This window comes from Pseudopipra pipra, chromosome 2, assembly GCF_036250125.1.
Source record: "Pseudopipra pipra isolate bDixPip1 chromosome 2, bDixPip1.hap1, whole genome shotgun sequence".
NCBI classification, from domain to species: domain Eukaryota; kingdom Metazoa; phylum Chordata; class Aves; order Passeriformes; family Pipridae; genus Pseudopipra; species Pseudopipra pipra.
Genome location: NC_087550.1, coordinates 62120691 through 62130120, shown reverse-complemented (window position 1 = coordinate 62130120; position 9430 = coordinate 62120691). Strand labels below are relative to the sequence as shown.

Below are 9430 nucleotides of genomic sequence, written 5' to 3'. Positions count from 1 at the left end.
GTAAGCAGTTCGGTTCACCTACTGCAGTGCCAGCATTTCTCTGGTTGCCATTTTAATTTGATTTTTGTTAAAATGTTTGGGTCTCGTGTTCGGGAAGAAAATCCCCGAAATGCTATATAGGCAGCATCGAGGTGAAGTCCAGCAGTTGTTAAACTCCTCGGGAAGAATACGAGGAGCAACGGGGAAGTGGAGATGTGACCTTCCCTCTTCCTCTCCGGTGCAGTGGGTGTTAGAAGTCCAGTGAACCCAGCACACCATCCTAATAGGGTGCTCTACAGTAAAATTATGTGATGCACCTATGCGAATTTACATTGTGGGGATGATTGTAGGCTGCTCTGAGAAGGATTTCATTTTGGTGACTCACCTGGGTACAGTTGATTTCCTGGCAAGAGCTTGGCAGAGTAATGTTTCTATCGCTCTTAGTGAGATACCTGGCAAGAAAAATGCAGTCCTTGAATTCAGCGGGTGCTCTGCTGCTGACTTGGGCAAAATCTGGTCTTTCTCCCTAGAGCATTAGATGGCACCAGGACTGAATTGTCCTTATGCTGTGTTCCTGGTCGTCTGTGTCCTTTAAAATTGTTGACAGAAAAGCAAACTTAACCTGCATCATGCTATCATCCTAAAGCATTTAAAGAACTATGGATCATTTAATTATTTTTCTTATAAAGATATAAAATCCACAAAGCAAACCATGGTAATTTTACATGACCTCAAGATAAAACAGCTGATCATACGGCTTGTACCCAAGACTGCAAATTGCCCCAGGTATTCCAAAATTCAGTCTAACTGCCTTAAAATCCTAGACATTTGCAGATATTTCACTGAAGTGTAAAAAGTTATGGGCGCCGAGGAAGACAAAACACAGAGATTTCTCTAGGCACTTTCCAACCATATTTGGTATGACCTTGGAGGTTTTACTTTAATAGGAACTTTCACTGAAAGTATTTGAGCATCCTACATGAAAACGATAAAGTACTTTAATAAAGCTATCATAAGCTACACTTTCCCAGACTACCACTATGGATTTAAATTTTTTTTTTATAAGTGGGACTTTATTGTCTCACTCCTAGATTGAGAAAAGCACCAGGTGACACCTCTGTTCCCATTTCAAAGGGAATCCGTGCAGGCGCACTGTGTATTCAGGACAATATTTAGTATGCAAAAGCTGCAGTTCAGAGTTTTGCTTTCCTTTGTTCTCCTTAATGACATCTTCAGATATTCTTCACAGAGAGATGGGTATGCAAAAGACGGTCAAGGCTAAGGCATGGCATCTTATTATCTGTGTCAAAGTACATCTGACTCTTTCCCCGGGCAGCATACACTTATCTTTCCAGATCAAATATGCTCTGTCTGCTTCTTGAATCATGTTTACAAACCATGGCAGCTTACTGAAGCTGGATTAGAGCAGCACCCTTATGTGTTGCCACTTCTGACCTTTCTCTTAGTGAGAATTTAGGATATTAGGACTATTTCTATTAGAGCCCAGAGTAAGGATAAAGCACGAGGTGAATCTCTGTGCTTACTTCCAGACTGTGCTTTGCTTCTATGTGCTTGCTTTCAGACTGTGGTTTCACAGGCAGCTGAGCTGATTGGATGGCTCCATTCCTCCAAAAGGAAATCTTGTCTCACCTTCTTCGTCCTCTTGTCCTTAATCTTCCTCCTCACTCTTCATACTTTCCTCCTCCCAACAGCAATTCCACTGATTGCCTGTGCTACATGTATGACCCCTGCATATCTAAGTTTTTCTGGGTTAGTTTTCTGCTTGGTTGGTAAGTTAAGTCAATTCAGAGAGATATAAGGACCAGCACCAGTATCAAATGGGCTTGTGAGGCCAAGACGGGGAGGAGGGAGGAAGTGAGGAAGAAGATCTCCCCACTTCTGCATAAGTAACTGTATTAAACCAGCCCATCACCTCTCTCAAAGCCACAGTGTCATTTTTTTCTCAGGCAAGTAGGTGAATCTCATTTTATATCGACATGACTTTCTCATTCCATCTCAGGTTTCTGCCTTTTTGTCTCACGTACAAGGCTTCATTTCCTTTAGTTCCCTGCCACATCATATATTGGATATCAGGACCCCCTCTAGGAAGAGATGACCTATGCTGTTTAGATCTGTCTGTTTATGTCCTTGGGCAGATGTTTTCCATTGTTTCAGCAGACACTAAAAAGTGGGCAACTCATTGATTCCTTGTTTACTCTGAGTGGAAAATAGCTATTACATCCATAGGACTGGGAGCTGCTTTCTCTTTCTGATGTCACTCTTAAAATGCCACAGTGCTTCAAGCAGTACCTCTGCTTGCCCATCTACAGTTCAAAATCACTCGGTGCTATCTCTTACATTGGGATTATAAGATTCTAATGCCTGCGCTAGACATCTTTGGATTCAAAGTTGTAAAACTGGGGGGGGGCTGTTAAATATCAATTTTGTCTGCTAACAAAGGACACTATTTTGACATGAGGAGAATGTAGTTATTTTTAAAGTTTCTTTTATAAAGCTTTTAAATGCAATTGAATGTGGAAAATTCCATATGGCATCATGGTGTTTTTTAATTGTTTCTGCTACTCCTTGTCTCTTGTTAACTGAATAACATTGTGATATGGTGTGTCTTAAGGTTTCCCTCAACCACTCTTCCCAGTTTTATGTCTCTCCCTATATATATTTATCTGTCTCTGTCTAACTATGTATATCATTCTCATTTCTTGGAGCAGGGGGAGGGAGGAGACAAGTGGAAGGTGTTTCTGTGACAGGCATTTTTTCAGCCTGCTTTCTTAGCTAGAAGTTGAAATCCATTTACACTGTTTCAAAGCTTTTTGCACCATGGCTAGCTCTTCCTCTCTGCCTTATTCTGCCTTCCACCCCCTGCTTCTTCTCCACATGGCCCCCTCAGCTTCACCTGAAAGAAGTCTCATCTGCCAGATTCTTAGCCAAATGGCCCACAAAAAACTTGCTGTCACACCGTCCCTTTTATGCAATCCCTGAATTAATTCACAAGGACTTTACTAAGCGTAGACTTTAGATACATTAGAACACAGGTAAGACTAGTAGTTTTATTTGTATAATTCCAGTGACAAAAGCCTCTGTTGGGAATGTCATTTTTATCAGCAAAATGAATTTTTTTTCCATTGCTTAATGTGTTGATCTGGGAATTTTTTTCCGGATTGTTTGTTTTGGTTAGATGGGGGAATATGGCTATAGCATATTTTTTAACTTCGTCCTCAGCTAAATCTGCTATCACCTCCAAGTCTACCTTTCCTTTAACAACTCAAAACAAAAAGAGTAGCCTAAATTCCGGAGGGCTAAAGCAGAAAACAAAAGATGGCACTTACTATTGTAAACAGAATAGGATAAGAAAGGAAACATATCAAAAGCCATTTGAGTCTGTTTATCACCGTCCATATTCTTCTAAATATCCCAGAGCTTGCTGAAGTTGGCAAACCAAATGGTGCATAAATCTTTGCCATTCTTTAGCTTGCAGATGGATGGGATTGCAGACCGTTGGTGTTTTCACAAAATTTGGGATCCAACCTTTGCAGCAGAATTTCCATTTTTTATTCATTTCTAGGCAGTACTGTAATCTAAATCTTAAGAATAACATAATTTTCACAATCTGTCTAAAATATAGCCACTACAACAAAGCACGGAATAAGCCTGACAAGTTGGCTTGTGCCTCCTGGCACCTCAGTCATCCCTGCTGTAAATAAAGCCCTTTAGAGTGAGTAAGCTGTACCACAGCAATGAATTATGCCATAATCTAGCAAGCTGCTTTGCATGGCCGGCTTCTGCACCTACATGGAACCCTGAGGTCCATCAAGACACAGCAGATTGCCTGACTGGGTCTGTAGTTTGTCTGGTGGGAAATTACCATATGCAATATGCAGAAATGTACCTATATGCACAGTACCCGGTTGCATGCTCTTAATTTCAAAGAATCATTTGCAACATGAACCAGAAACTCCCTCATTTGGAGGCAGTGAAAGGACTCTCATCCTCTTCCCTTAAAGCTGATCCTGTATGAGGGTTCAGTACAAATGTTTTTACTTCAGTCCTAACTGGGTGTCTTGTATTAAGTGCCAGACTCCAGGAAGGCAACCTTTGTATGAATTTATCAACACTTTATTTGCTCATTAAGCATCATGATTTAGCCAGTACTGAAGAAGTCTCAAATTAAAGACTATTGCTGCCCCAGGGACTTTATAATCTAAATCAGATACAGAAAGAAAAACTTCTCAGGGAAGCTAAGGACACAGAATAACTTTGAAAGCTCACTCTCTTTTCCCTTAAGCTGTTTTCCTTCTTTCATTTCCGTTCACAGAAATAAAAAATGTGTGCAAGCCCTTGTCCTCTAGTATCCTAGCAGCTGCTTCCTTCTCCCTACCAGCCCAACACATGCCATTTACCCTTTTTTTATACATTAAATGTTGCAAGTATCTTTTGTCTTTTAGGATTTATTGAACTGACACTATCGCTCCTTTTCACTTTGTCCTTTAGCACTCAAGACTGCCAGAACTGTTGGATGCATGTGATTAATTTACCCCAGGACACCTGCTTTGGGAAGTTAAAGAGAAATTCGGCTTGCTCCATTACAATATATCCTAGCACAGAGTGTCACAGCCTCAATTTTCTATTTAGGCCTCAGGAGTTTTTTGTACTTATCTTTTTGTCTCCTTTTCTGCTACCTCAAATGCAAACTTTCTCACTTGGCCTTCTAGGCCTTCGCTGGCCAGCACATGGCCTTGTCCATATTTGCCATTGGATCTTGTGGCAGGTCCTACAGATCTGGTGGAAACTTTCTTTTCTTGGACCTTGGCTCTCCTATATGTGGAAGGAGCTGTCCTGTCCATCAAAATCCATATACTGCTAAAACTGTGTCTTTAGCCCAACAGAAGAGCCACATCTATGGCAGCTGGGACACCACAGATTTGTAAAGTTGCCCTTATCTCAAACTTCCCAGCCAGACCACCAGGATCTCACATATTTGCATTTAATGCATTTGAAGCATTGTTCTCCCTTGGGGCAAATGGTGTCTTCACAGAGGAGAAAAAGAAGCCACACCTGAAGCACTGAGTCAGTTGGATGGACCCACATGCTGTGAGACCCTACTACTACAGGTCCTCTGCAATTCCAGGACTCAGAATACAGCCTCCTGTGCACTGATGTACAGGTAAAATGACAGCCCTGCTGAGCGGAAGTGATAGACTGCTCGTCCCACTAGTACAAATCATCCTGTCATTGCTCTGCACCCTTGTTTTCACCCCTTTCCCCCCATTTGCTGTATATCGCTACGTTTCCATGGCTTTTCTGGACCTGTGATTGTCTTTTCATAGATGCAGTGGAAGTATGACCATGCACACAGTGCTTTTTGACACCATCTGACTAGCCCCTAGGCAATCCTATGGTACAAACCATTCCAATAGCATTCTTACTGTATATTTGAAGCAACAGGATGGTGGAATATCAGTGGTATGTGACTGGAACAAAATTCTCATTTACCAAATTTGTCAGAATTTCTATTAGCCAAGGTCTTTCATTTGTTTGTGTTTGGGTTTTTTTTCTTCCTAAAGCTTTTGTTGGCCTTGTCGATATTAAATCTCTTTTGTGTTTACCAGCATTTCACAAAGAAGGGAGGAACTGACCTTTCCAGCCTGATGCTGTAAGATTAATTCTACCTCGCAACTGGTGGGTTTTAGGATAAACTTCTGCAAAGCTGCATGAGTTGCACAATACAAAGCACAAAAGGCTCTGTCCTGTTTAAACAGGTTTCGATGTGGTTGGCTCTTAATGCTGCTCAAAGAACGGTAAACCATGTATTGTGTTGGAGGGTTAATTTCTCTGCTAGCTGTTCTGCCACACCTAAGACAAACCTTCCCCAACAGCAGGAGCTGAACCCAGATGTGCCTGCTTAAAACATCACCTGGTATCTTCAGGAGAAGTTTCAGGTTACACTGAATTTTGGACAACTGCATGTATCTGCTACAGTGACAGCCCTGTTGCTTCCTATGAGTCAGGCCTTGGTGTGGTCTGAGATCAGCTGGATCGAAGACTAAAATGCTTCTTTTTTTATTACTGTGCTTGCTTGGTGGATGAGCTCTCGCTGGATAAGCTCTGAGCCACTCTCTGCTCAGCTGCACCATCCCTGGAGCTGCCTCCAGGGAAGCAGCCAGAGGTGGCTGGTGGGGGAGGAAAGGGAAGGAGCAGTTAAAGGGCTCTGGGCAGGCAGCAGCCACAGTCACTTTGCTTTGGATGTAACATGAAACCTCATTCTTAATGTCAGAAAACTGACATTGTCAGCCTGGCAATGAAGATGTTGGGGGTTGTGGATGTGCGTGCAAAAATGGCTGAGAGCTCTTGTTTATCAGGTCTTTTTTTTTTTTTTTTTTGGTGAGAGGAAGGGCATTCTGGAAAGATGGAGGGAGCAGCAACATAACTTAAGAGGGCCTGCAGGAGAATACTGGTATCAGAAAATGGGATCTGCCAGTTGTCCCATGGCAGTAATCAGAGGTATCCTTACTTTTGCATTTGAGATAAGTTTTTAAGCTGCTTGGACATTACTTTTTAAAACACCCCACCCCATTTTATATATATTTTAAAAACAACTATAAGTTCAATAAGGTTACTTGGCTTAATAAGAACAAGGAAAGATTTCTCCAGGAATGCTCAAAACGAGGGAGGTTTCCTTTTTGATACTGTAGTTCTAGTAAAGCAGAGCAATAAGCATGCATCCCCAGCCTATGACTTGTTCACATCACACAGCCCAGACTTTCCACTATTGCTCAGGCGAGGCGAGGCAGGGTGGGGTGAGGCGAGGTGAGTTAAAACCACGGGTTATAATGACAGCAGAATTTGGAGTGGGCTGCATCATACTCCTTGTTAAGTACTGTCACTGGGCCAAAGAAAGTTAGATATCTGTCAGTAATTTAAACCTGTTTTAAAATTTCCTTCAGGAAAATTTCCTAAAGGACCACCTTCTCAAATCCTGAATGGATTTGTGAAAATATGTTTACTCTCCAGAAAACCTCAACTTTTGCTTGATTATAGAGACAAAAAATTAAATAACATACAGTCTCTCTCCAACATTTTTCTCTTCAGGATTATTTAAAGCTACAGAGCAAACAAATCAAGTTTTCTTTATATTTTTGAGGCTGATTAGTGGGGTAGCAATATGATTACAAGGATGAAACACTGAAGAAGCTGAAAGAAATGAAAGAGATATTTCTTATTTTCTCAGGAAATCCCTGTGGTTGGTTGTTATAATCTTCTCTATCCACTGTAATACAGCATTGATCGCACCAGCACAGGCTAAAACAAGCTGTGGCAATGTGACTACCTCCCTGTTCAGGGTGGCTCAGACTCTGCACTAGGGAGATAAATTATGCAGGAAAGATAAAGATAAGAGTAATTTGTAAAGAAATATCAAGACTCAAAGAGAAAACTGTAGTCTCAATCTCAGAAAAATTGTCAACTATCTCCTTTGGGAAGGCTTCAACACAAAAAAAAAAAAAAAAAAAAAAAAAAAAAAGGAAAGTAGGATCTGTATTCCTGCCTATGACTTCATCTGTAGTTACTGAAGTCAAGAGCAATATTCCCATTGAATGAAGATGTGCAATTATGAGTCTTGACTGCCTTAGAGGTAAATCAGCCATCTTCACTGTGCTAAAAAAGGAGCTTACAATCCCCCTTTAAGATTAACGAAATGTACCAATGTACAAAAGTACCAAGAAACACCTGGCCATTTCTGGTAGCAACAATGAAGAATACAGAGTTTTTTGCACAAATTGCATCACTGAAATGATTGACAAGAAGCCATCATCAGTCAAAGGCATGGGTCAATGTTTTACATATGTACCTTGCAAGCAAACCAGTTAGTTTTCCTTCAGTCTTCAATAACTCATAGCAGAAGAATTAGATTCCTAAATAATACTGCCCCTTCTGAATGGAAAGCATTTAAAAATATGTTAAAAATAGTGAATTTTATGAACAATTCATTCTTTACATAGATTGTAAATTGAAACATATTATTTAACTGTTCATCTGTGATCAAATCTGAGGCTACTTGTATATTGGGGAATATCCCTACCATCATGCAGCTTGTCACAGAAGCCACAATAATCCTAATATGAAAACCGTGGGTTATTTCCACTACCTTTTTCCCGGTAAGACTGCCATTTGCTTTCAATAAAGAATTGCCTGAGTAAAGACAATAGAAGCAGGTCCTATATTTGAAAAACAAGAACAAACACAAACAAATACACAGGAATGACAGAGGAGCCAAAAATAAATATCCAGAGAAAAAAGAGCAAGAGAAGTAGACAGTTTGATGAGACTGGGAGTGTGGAGATTAAGACAATTTCTATGATAGTTTTAAACCCACATTAAGAAGAAAGTGATAAATATTTTATAAAAAAAAAAAAAAAGCATAGGCATGTTTTGGTATATCATTATTTTCTCAGTATGTACAGGGGTTATCACCTTGTTTCGGTTTAGGAGACCTAGAGAGATGTCTTTCAGTGTGAAAACATCTTTTAATAAATCCCATTATCATATTTGCCAGACTGTGTTTTCTCCTCTGTCTTGTACAAGTCACAGACGAAGTTTGTGAGCCCTGCACTCATCCTCATGGTACCTCTGAGTTTTCTAAAGCAGTAACTTCTGAACACAGTTTCCATTTATTTCTTGAGTTTCAGGATGTGTTCTTAGCACAAGTGGGCAGAACTCTCTTGATTTTAGTAAATATTTAATAATGAAGAAGGAACAAAAAATAAAGAGGGTAGGAGGCCTTTTTCTTATGTTTTTTAGAACTACAGTCCCAGGCACTTTTCTAAGTGTATAGCAAACCAAAAATCCTAGGTAGCAGGGCCCTTTCATCCTCTCTGCTTGTTCTGTCAATACGGTTGGGACACATTCACACTCTGAATAATTCCTCTCCCAGACAGAAATAAAACCCCATAATAATAGTGGAGAAGTGGATATGAACCCAGCTCTGGAGTTAAGGAGGGAAGGGGGGGAGCCTGAATTGTAAAAAAAAAAGAGCATCAAGTCCTTAGCATAACGAAATCAGGTTTAGCTAAGAGCAGGAAAAATGAGAGGAAGACAAATGCTTGCACTGGGTTGGAGGTTGGTGGCAAGGGAAAATGATATGGACAGAGACTCTTTGGCATGGGAAGAGAATTGAGATCCCAGCAGAAAAACTGGGCTACACTGATGTGTGTATCTCAAGGTGGGAGTGATTGCAGTGCTTTTTCAGCAGGAGCGGGTGAAGAGGGTACACTGATTGACCAGCAGGGTCAGTGTGTGAAATGAGGGTGTAACATAGGGAGGTGTTTTGTATACAGTATGAAAGGTGGCTTTAAAAAGAAAAAATCCTACAGATTCATGGAGTGAGGCAAAACGAATGAGGATTCCAGTTAAGCTGTGTGTTTCCAGGAATGAGCTC

At 40.6% G+C, this 9430-nt stretch overlaps 1 protein-coding gene across 1 annotated transcript in view; it reads right to left on the bottom strand.

Moving 5' to 3' along the window:
• The window catches only part of RB1 (RB transcriptional corepressor 1), a 544421-nt gene that overhangs the window by 105135 nt on the left and 429856 nt on the right, over positions 1-9430 (bottom strand). The window lies entirely within an intron of this gene.